Source organism: Anolis carolinensis, chromosome 1, assembly GCF_035594765.1.
Source record: "Anolis carolinensis isolate JA03-04 chromosome 1, rAnoCar3.1.pri, whole genome shotgun sequence".
Taxonomy (NCBI): Eukaryota; Metazoa; Chordata; class Lepidosauria; order Squamata; family Dactyloidae; genus Anolis; species Anolis carolinensis.
In genome coordinates, this window is record NC_085841.1 from 50220409 (window position 1) to 50230785 (window position 10377).

The 10377-nt window shown below is 40.9% G+C and overlaps 1 protein-coding gene across 1 annotated transcript in view; it reads right to left on the bottom strand.

The window, feature by feature from the left end:
* tjap1 (tight junction associated protein 1) overlaps positions 1-9911 on the bottom strand; it is a 73523-nt gene extending 63612 nt beyond the window's left edge. Inside the window, exon 1 of the mRNA XM_062974095.1 lies at positions 9470-9911. The gene's annotated coding sequence lies outside the window, so the exon portion shown is untranslated. The remainder of the gene's footprint in view (positions 1-9469) is intronic.
* Between the last annotated feature and the right edge of the window lie 466 nt (positions 9912-10377).

Genomic DNA, 10377 nt, shown 5'->3' on the forward strand with positions numbered 1-10377 from the left:
TGGATCAGCCATGTTGCCTGAATGCCCAATCATCGTCTCCCAAGCAGTTACTTTACATGCAGCTCAAGAACAGGAAATAGAATGTAAGTGAACAGCAAGAGAGATTTGAAGGTGGGCTTAAACCTAACCTTTAAAACTGTGGCATAGACACCAAAAACTGGAAAGTTCTGGCTCTAGAGCATTCTAACTGGAGGTCAGCTGTTACCAACCATGCTGTGAACTTTGAAGAGGCATGAATGGAAGGCGAACAGGAGAAACATGCCAAGAAGAAGATGCGTCAAGCAAACTCTTGTCAGGACCACTTCTCATCTGGAAATCTATGTCCTCATTGTGACAGACCATGCAGATTCAGAATAGGTCTCTACAGTCATTTCTGGACCAACCGCCAATACTTTACTTTTGGGAGACAATCAAACTCAGCCAGGAGTGAGCGCCTCAAAAGACTGAGAACGTAATTATGGAGTTTGTTTCCAAAAGGTACCAAATCCATTTTGTTGGCTAGGAATAGAATCTATATATATAAAATGATAAAGTTGTTTGCGCAGTGACTATAACAACAAAACTAAACATCCCAGAAATACGAAATTTGGCAACACAATGCAAAAGGCTTGCCTCCAGGTTACAACAACACAACCACACCACAAAACCACAATCCAGACCCACAAAACTCACAACAACGCATCATGCGATAACAACACAACTAAACGCCCCAGAAATACAAAACTTGGCAACACAATGCAAAAGCCTTCCCTCCAGGTTGTAACAACACAACCACACCACAAAACCACAATCCGGACCCACAAAACTCACAACAACGCATTGTGACTATAACAACACAATTAAACGCCCCAGAAATACGAAACTTGGCACACAACTAAACACCCCAGAAATACAAAACTTGACAACACAACACAAAAGCCTTTTCTCCCGGTTGTAACAACACAACTACACCACAAAACCACAATCCGAACCCACAAAACTCACAACAACGCATCGTGACTATAACACAACAAAACGCCCCAGAAATACAAAATTTGACAACACAACGCAAAAGCCTTGCCTCCCAGTTGTAAGAACACAACCACAACACAAAACCACAATCCGGACCCACAAAACTCACAACAAGGCATCATGACTATAACAACACAACTAAACGCCCCAGAAATACAAAACTTGGCACACAACTAAACGACCCAGAAATACACAACTTCGCAACACAACACAAAAGCCTTGCCTCTCAGTTGTAACAACACAACCACACCACAAAACCACAATCCAGACCCACAAAACTCACAACAACGCATTGTGACTATAACAAATACAACATTTGAAAACACAACTCATCCACCTCCCCAATCCCTACATTCACACTTGGCCTCCAAAAAAACAATTACAATAATAACAATGACAACAACAACAACAATAAGAATCAACACCATCACAGGCAAGAAACAGCCAGTCACTGAGGCTGAGAGGCCAGTCAGTGCTACACTGAGCCTCCAAAAAACAATACAGTAGCATCTAACTTATCCAACCTTCATAATCACTACAACAACAATAATAATAAACACCTACACAGGCAAAACAAAAAAAAGACTATTGTACCACAATAAAAATATAAACCGCACTCAGCAGAATCAGACATTACAATTAACAACAAACCAAAGACAACAGGGATCTCAAGCAATTATCAATCAACACAAAAATTGAAGAAGGTAACAGACTTCAAATACTACTACTAATGTGAGTATAAAGAAGGGTGGAGGTCACAGCATCAATACAACCTAATGTAGACTGACCAACACCACCAGACTAAGCCACAGCAACGCGTGGCCGGGCACAGCTAGTATTACTATATACAGATCAAAACTATCAAAATGTATCGAAAGTCTTTGATACAGGGCCTAGAAAACTGCATTTTATAGCCAAAGACTGCATATCAGATGAATATCAGATGAATTTGGTACCTTTTAGAAATATGTTCCACAATTAGAAAGGTTATTCAGAAGGCATTGTCACTATACAAGTTACATTTTCTCCTATTTTCTCCTATTACACAAAATGTAACACAAAACCAAGTGTAGTTTTTATTGCTTATAACATAAGCAATTCACAGGGAACTCCAGGCTACAGTTTTCCTGCAAGACAGAAATATTATGGGAAGCTTAAATACAAAGCAAAATAGTGATCTCTGAAAAAAAACAACAACCAAGAAATGTGTGTAAGAATCAAGAACAAAAATTATCATAAATATTCTGACCACAATTAGTTATGAAATTTCCTTGGATATCAACAGCCAAATTAGAACATCAAACATGTTAATTCTAGGAAACTATCATTGCAGCACCTTGACCTGTGAAGCTTATGCAAAACATATGTTGCAGTCTCAAGGGAAGCACAAATGGTTTGCTTTGAGATTGAAGGTGGGGGGAGAAGGTAAATTTATGAGGCATATAAATTATATTACTACAGTGAGCGACATGTATTCAGCACTTAATAGATGAATCTCTTTGCTACTCACAAAATCTTTGCTTTCTGATAGTTCAGTGTACACAAACTTTGTTTCATACTAATGAGATCTTTGTTTCATACTGAGACTAATGAGATCTTTGCATCCATGGGTAAATTTAAACATGTAATCAGTTCTGAGTGTCATTGGTATAACAGCATGGTGGCATGCAGTACAACGCCTGATCCATGGAAACAGCAAATCACAGATAATAGTTCTGAGTGTCATTGGTATAACAGCATGGTGGCATGCAGTACAACGTCTGATCCATGGAAACAGCAAATCACAGATAATAGTGAATCCATTGAAATGAATGACTTTTGTTGGAGGTATCCTCTCTAGGAACACTATTGAAATGAATGATTTCCACTGGAGATATGTTCTCTAGGAATTTGCTAGGTCCTCTAAGATAACTCTACTATAACTTCCAGTGGGAGAATACTATAAAATCACCTTACAAAATCCCTAGAGAGAACGCATGAGCAGGTGAAACCATGGGTACAAATCACTCAGGTATAACAGTTGTACTATTTATTGTTTTGGAACTTTGAGAGGAAAAGGAGCATACTATATTGCTTTACATGAGTAATCATTTCAATTCCCCTTGCCTCTGCTCTGTTTCTGAAAGACTATCTACCATACTTTGTTCAAATGCAACATAGCAAAATTGTGATACTGGGCTGAAGGATATACTTTTCTCACTTTTCTCTAATTTATGTGTACAAAAATGTACAGTATTGCATATCAAACATTATATTAAAGAAGCTCTTTTTTAAGCAAAGCACAAATTTCTTTCAATTAAAGTGTGTGTACCTGGACAACACTAATTCATCTCAGAAATCAGAGCCACAAACACTAGGTTGGTAAAAGACCCATCTTTAATTTATGCCTGTTTGTAGACCAAGACATCATTAACAACTGCTTCAGTCATATTTCTGTCTCTTGAATGGAGTAGTTGTTTAACACACACGTGGTACTAAAAAACACAGTTTTGAATAATCTTCTTTCATTTATTTTAATAAAATACTTTAATCATTTCTCAAGGCATAAAAAATACAGATGGTCCCACTGAATCATAATACAATATATCCATCAGAAAGGACAACCGGATAGTCTTGGTTAAGGTAAACTAAAATTAACAAAATATTGTACAAAGTTTAAAGTTACTCAGAACTCTTCTTCTGGCCACATAATATTAAAGGACAAGGATGAGGAAAATATAAAAATATATAAAAATTAGGATAGATCATATGGACATAAGATGAGATCTCAAATCCACACCATCTGCCCTGTTAGATTCTGTTGATTTCACCATCCCTGCTTTTTGTATCAAATAGCCCAAGCATTCAAAGATTTCAAAGGGTTTCTCAAATCGTGGTAATTTAATATTCTCATTTTCTTGTGCCTACTACCTCACATGAAACCATTTTTTTCTTTTCATTTAATTTACATTGCCACATTACTTATTATGGCTTTCAATTCACAGTAAATCATGTGTGCTCCATTCATAATCAAATATTCCTTTAACTCTGCATACATTAACCTGGATAACCATCATCCTCAAGCTATATTAATAAGTATCATTATAGACTACTAATCCCTACACTATCTTAAGTACGTATTGAAAGTTTGGCAGAATCCAGCTTTTCACCACTCTATCAACAGCTTTATCATCATAGTCTGATTAATAGGTATTCAAATGCACCAGTAGTTCATTCAACTACTGATTTTCATTCTTCTGATTCTGCTCTAGTAATTCTTCCAATATCGTGAACTCTTCTCTTTTTTATCATTTAACACCCAGACTCATACTAGTAACAACAACCCATGTCTTTCCTCTGGAAACAAGTTACATACTTATTTTTCTCTTTTCTCAAAAATGAATATGGCACTAACATAAAGCCTAAAATACTGTTTCATGAACAAGTTCATGGTGACCTCTTCCTAAATTCTACTGCTGTCCCAGTGTCATTAGCTGTGCTAATGTTAAACGTTTACTACTAGACTAGAGAAAAGGTGCTCCAATGGTGCTTGTCTATTCTTCACAATTCAGACAAGATTTCAACAAAAGGCTTGGCTCGGCCTTGCTTGTTGGCACATGTTTTTGCCTACAGATGATCTCACATCAGCACACACTGATTTTGACCCAGCTTCAGCAATAAACACTTATTTCCATCAAGGAGGTATGAATACAACAGCAACAAGCAGTGTTCTCTTTTTTGATTCCTATCCAGTTCTGTTTTAAACCTATCCAAACCTTATTTGACTGTACTTTAATTGGACTCCTGCTACCAAAATGGGACAGTTATAACACTGCAACTGGTGTCCTAACCAAATAAAGTTAGGCAAAATAATAATTATGATGATTCTTTCAACCATTCATATTCTGTCTTTTTTTACAAAGCGTCTTACACAATTCCAATCAAATACAGATTACAGGAAAATATAGCAAAAACTTATTTTTAAAATGTACCTCATCTACAAACATTAAAACCACTTACATTCAATAAAACTCATAATGTAAAAATCAGCAAAAAAAAAAAAGTCCTTACAGTCCCTGTAAAGAAGACAAAAAAAGAACTAGGAACAGCAAGGGGGGAGCTTCTACAAGTAGGTAGTTATGAAGACTAGAAAAAGACACCAAAAAGACTACTTTTTAATTCTCATCAGTAAAAGTTAAAGGTTTAGATTCAGTCTTATAAAAGGCCCCTTTCTAATATTCAAGACCAACTACAGGTTTCTTTAGCCATGTAGCAACAAAATAAAAATGGGTCACCTCCTGTACCACCCTTTCGGCATTACTTAGACATCTAATAACTGCATCCTCTGCTTTTCCCTGATGCTGTTAACATTAACATTATTTTCCAGCATTATTTTGATCTATTCTTTGATGCACACACATACGTATCTTGAAATTGTGGTGTTCTGCTTGGATGAATTGGGGAAACCTAGGTGTAAATTATAATGCCCTTTCTGCATGTCTAGACGAGGCCTAAGCTCACAAACCATAATGAGATCCATCTGTAACTCTATCCTATAATAATTGGCAAAATCCATGTAGCTGTCTTAAAGATAAGGTAAAGGTAAAGGTTTCCCCTGACGTTAAGTCCAGTCATGACCAACTTTGGGGGTTGGGGCTCATCTCCATTTCTAAGCCAAAGAGCCGGCGTTGTCCGTAGACACCTTCAAGGTCATGTGGCCGGCATGACTACATGGAGTGCCGTTACCTTCCCACCGGAGCTGTACCTATTGATCTACTCACATTTGCATGTTTTCGAACTGCTAGGTTGGCAGGAGCTGGGGCTAACAGCAGGCGCTCATTCCGCTCCTGGGATTTGAACCTGGCACCTTTTGATCCGCAAGTTCAGCAGCTCAGCGCTTTAATACACTATGCCACCAGGGACCCCGTTATTATCTTACAAATCATTTATTTTAAAATTTAAAATATATATAACTGAAAGTTTTCATGAGATATGTTGTGTCCCCATACAATTTATGTACATGCCCATCTCTCTTATAAGGAATTGATTTAACCTCCAGTTTGCTAGTAAAACTGAATTCCTGTGACACAAAATGATGCATGTCTAAAAAGTGTGTCACTAACATGAAATGTTTGGACAGCTCTGTACTAAAGCACCTCCCTAACTGCTGCAGAAGCTCCATTCCTGTTACCAGAGCCACTTTGAGACTCCTTGTGGAAAGTAAAAGGGAGAGTATAAATAATAATAATAATAATAATAATAATAATAATAATAATAATAATAATAATAGGATAGTCAACCAGGCCTCTCACTTGAACAGGGTTTGGGAAAGGTAGTCAAATGGAGATGCCAAATGGACAAACCATAAAGTGCAATCAGCCTGAAGCCAATAAATATCTGGGCATACTACAGTTGGAAAATATCAAGCATGGGCATGTGAAAAATGTGGTCAGCAAAGAATATATCCAAAGAGTCAGAAAGGTTTTGAAGAGCAAATTAAATGGCAGAAATACGATCAAGGCTATCAACACCTGGGCCATCGCCAATCATTAGATACACTGCTGGAATTGTGAACTGGACGCAAGCAGAGCTAGATGATCTGGACAGAAAGATAAGAAAACTGATAACAATCCACTACTCACCCGCGTAGTGATGTCGACAGACTTTACCTGCCCAGAAAATCAGGAGGCAGAGGGCTTCTGCAAGTGGAACAAATGGTAGAAGAAGAAAAACATGCCCTAGCAGATTATGTGAATGGCAGTCAAGAACCAACACTGAGGGAAGTCAACAGTAGTAAACTGCTTCAAGTTCAAAATACAAAGAGTGAATACCGTAAAAACACAATCCAGAGCAGAAGAGAAAATTGGAAAAAGAAGGCTCTCCATGAACAGTTCCTTGGAAAAATCGAGAATCAAATTGACAAAGAAAAAACATGGCTGTGGTTCACAAATGGAACTTTGAAAAAGGAGACGGAGGGCCTGATTCTGGCAGCCCAAGAACAAGCCATTAGAACCAATGCCATCAAAGCCAAAATTGAAAAGTCAACGACAGATCCCAAATGTAGACTCTGCAAGGAAGCAGATGAAACAATAGATCACGTCCTCAGCTGCTGCAAGATCGCACAGACTGACTACAAGCAGAGGCATAACACGGTTGCTCAAATTATTCATTGGAACTTGTGCCACAAATACCATCTGCCTGCGACAAAGAACTGGTGGGATCACAAGCCAGAAAAAGTTACAGAGAATGAGCACGTCAAGCTACTCTGGGACTTCCGAATTCAGACAGACAGGGTTTTGGAGCACAATACTCCTGACCTCACAATCGCGTTAAAAGACAAAGTATAGATTGTTGATGTCGCAATCCCAGGTGACGGCAGGATTGAGGAGAAACAACTGGAAAAGCTGACACAATATGAGGATTTAAAGATTGAATTACAAAGACTCTGGCACAAGCCAGTCAAGGTGGTCCTAGTGGTGATCAGCACACTGGGTGCAGTGCCTAAAGGCCTTGGCCTGCACTTAAATACAATCGGCGCTGACAAAATTACCATCTGCCAGCTGCAGAAGGCCACCTTACTGGGATCTGCTCACATTATTCGCTGATACATCACACAGTCCTAGACACTTGGGAAGTGTCCGATGTGTGATCCAATTCAACAGCCAGCAGAGTGTCTGCTGTGGACTCATCTTGTTGTGTTTCAAATAATAATAGGATAGTCAACCAGGCCTCTCACTTGAACAGGGTTAGGGAAAGGTAGTCATTTTATATGGGGTTGCCTCTGAAGACTGTTCGGAAGCTACAAAAGGTCCAACGGGTGGCAGCCAGATTTCTCACTGGAAGGGCATACAGGGAGGCCACAACCCCCCATACGTCAGCTCCACTGGCTGCCAGTCTGCTATCAAGCACAATTCCAAGTGCTGGCTTTAATCTATAAAGCCCTAAACAGTTCTGGCCCAGCTTACTTGTCCAAACGTATCTCCCTCTATGATCCATCTCGGAAGTTAAGATCATCTGGGGAAGCCCTGCTCTCAGTCCCGCCTCCTTCACAGGCATGATTGGTGAGGACGAGAGACAAGGCTTTCTCAGTGGTGGCTCTCACTATGGAACTCCCTCCCCAGAAAAATCAGAGCTGCCCCTTTCCTCCTGACATTCAGGATGAAAGTAAAAACCTGGTTATGGGACCAAGCTTTTGGCTAGCAAGTTAGTGCAATATGAATATATGGAACTGTGAAACGACTAAGAGTGAACGGCCTTGGATTTTGATTCTGGATGATGTGATTTTTATAATTGTTTTAATATTGTTTGGTTTTTGGTTTTAATGTATATGTCAATTTTACTGTATGTATGTATAGTAGAGTCTCATTTATCCAACGTTCATTTATCCAACGTTCTGGATTATCCAATGCAGTTTGCCTCCCGCCCAATCCTCAGCTGTTTGTCTAGGCAGCAAGGATTGAACTTTTTATGGATTTAATTTCCAACAATGTTGCTACTTTAAGTTCATTTTATGCAATTCTATCTTTATTTGTAGTCAATTTGTTAGTAGCCCATGTTATTGTAGTCTGTTTTCAATATATTGCAATGTTTTGGTACTAAATTCATAAATACAGTAATTACTACATAACATTACCATGTTTTGGACTGCTTTTTCTGTTGATTTGTTGTAAAACATGAGGTTTTTGGTGCTTAATTTGTAAAATCATAAAATAATTTGACATTTAATAGGCTTTTCCTTAATCCCTCCTTATTATCCAACATTTTTGCTTATCCAACGTTCTGCTGGCCCATTTATGCTGGATAAGTGAGACTCTATTGTATGTATGTACATTCATGGTATCAAACTGCCGCCTTTCTGTAAGGCCGCTGAGTTCCCCCTCTGAGATGAAAAGGGCAGGATAGAAATATAGTAAATAATAATAATAATTTTGAAGTCAGGCATCTTATCCTTGTATCTCAATCCATACCCTACTATCCCGACTAAACAGAACAAACCGCAATCTTTCAAATGTAACTGCATCCCAACTCCCATCTGCTCTAATCATGATGTCTAATGATGAGGAAAGCAGGAATTGCAGTACAGCATCTGGAGGGACGGGTTTGGACTTTGCGCCTGGGTCATGTGTCATAGAACAGGCATGAGGAAACTTGGGCCCTCCAGGTGTTTTGGACTTTAACTCCCACCATTCCTAACAGCCTCAGGCCCCTCAGGAAGGGGCCTGAGGCTGTTTGGAATGGTGGGAGCTGAAATCCAAAACACCTGGAGGGCCCAAGTTTCCTCATGCCTGTCCTAGAGCCGCCTAATCAACCCCTCACAGTTCCCCATTCTCTCCCAATCCCCACAGAAGCCTCCATCCCAATCCCTCCCCAAGAGGAGGGGTTGCAATTTTCAGAGGAGGGCCTTTGGTTGCACGGCTAGGCCCCGCACCTTGTGGGACCATAGTGGGGGCTGGGAATCCTATGTCTAGAGGACCCGTACCTTTTCTCGCGGCTTCAAACGGCAGCGAACCCTTCGCCTCCTCTCCGGAGCCGGCGGAGCCTGGTGCGAGATCCGCCCCTTTCCCCTCCTCCTTTGGCCGCTCCTGGGCGGGGTAAGAAGCTTATTTTGCCGCCTCTACCACCACAAGGAGTGAGGGAATCGCTACAGCGAAGGAGAAGGAGCCCTCGCGAGGCGGGAAAAGGCCGCCCTTCAAAGCCTTCTAGTTATGTATCGCAGTACGAGGAGGAGGAGGGCGGCTTTAAGATGGGCCTCTTTTCTGCTCCCTCAGCCGAGGCCAACGCCCAGGCATTTGGGAAGAAAAAGAGAAAACAGCTCTCGTCAAACTTTAACCGCCCCCTCAAGCCTCCTCGGCTGAGAGCCGCGCGTTCGCCTCAGGCCGCCATCTTGCCGCCGCCGCGGGGCACGCCGGGTAATCCGGCGGAATCCCCACGTCGCGGCGTCGTTGCATCATCGCCCGCAGAAAGGCAGCACTCGGAGAAATCGGGGAGAGGGATGCGGGCGTCGGGAGGGCTGCCATGGCAACGAGGGGACGTGGTAGGTGGGGAACGTTACTAGGCAACGCAGGGGGAATTACAGAAGGAAGAGGGAGGGGGGAAGCCCAGCTTGACTATGGGTGGGATAGGAGACGTGGAAAGCTTGGCAAGAAGGATTTACGGCAAACGAGGTAGCAGCATCTCAAATGAGAACATTTATAGAATCAGAATTATAGTTGGAAGAGACCACATGGGCCATCTAGCCCAACCCCCTGCCATCCAGGAAAAGCACAATCAAAGTATTCCTGACAGATGGCCATCCAGCCTCTGTTTAAAAGCCTCAAAGGAAGGAGCCTCCACCACATTTAGAGGCAGAGAGTTCCACTGTGTCGTCGAAGGCTTTCATGGTTGCTA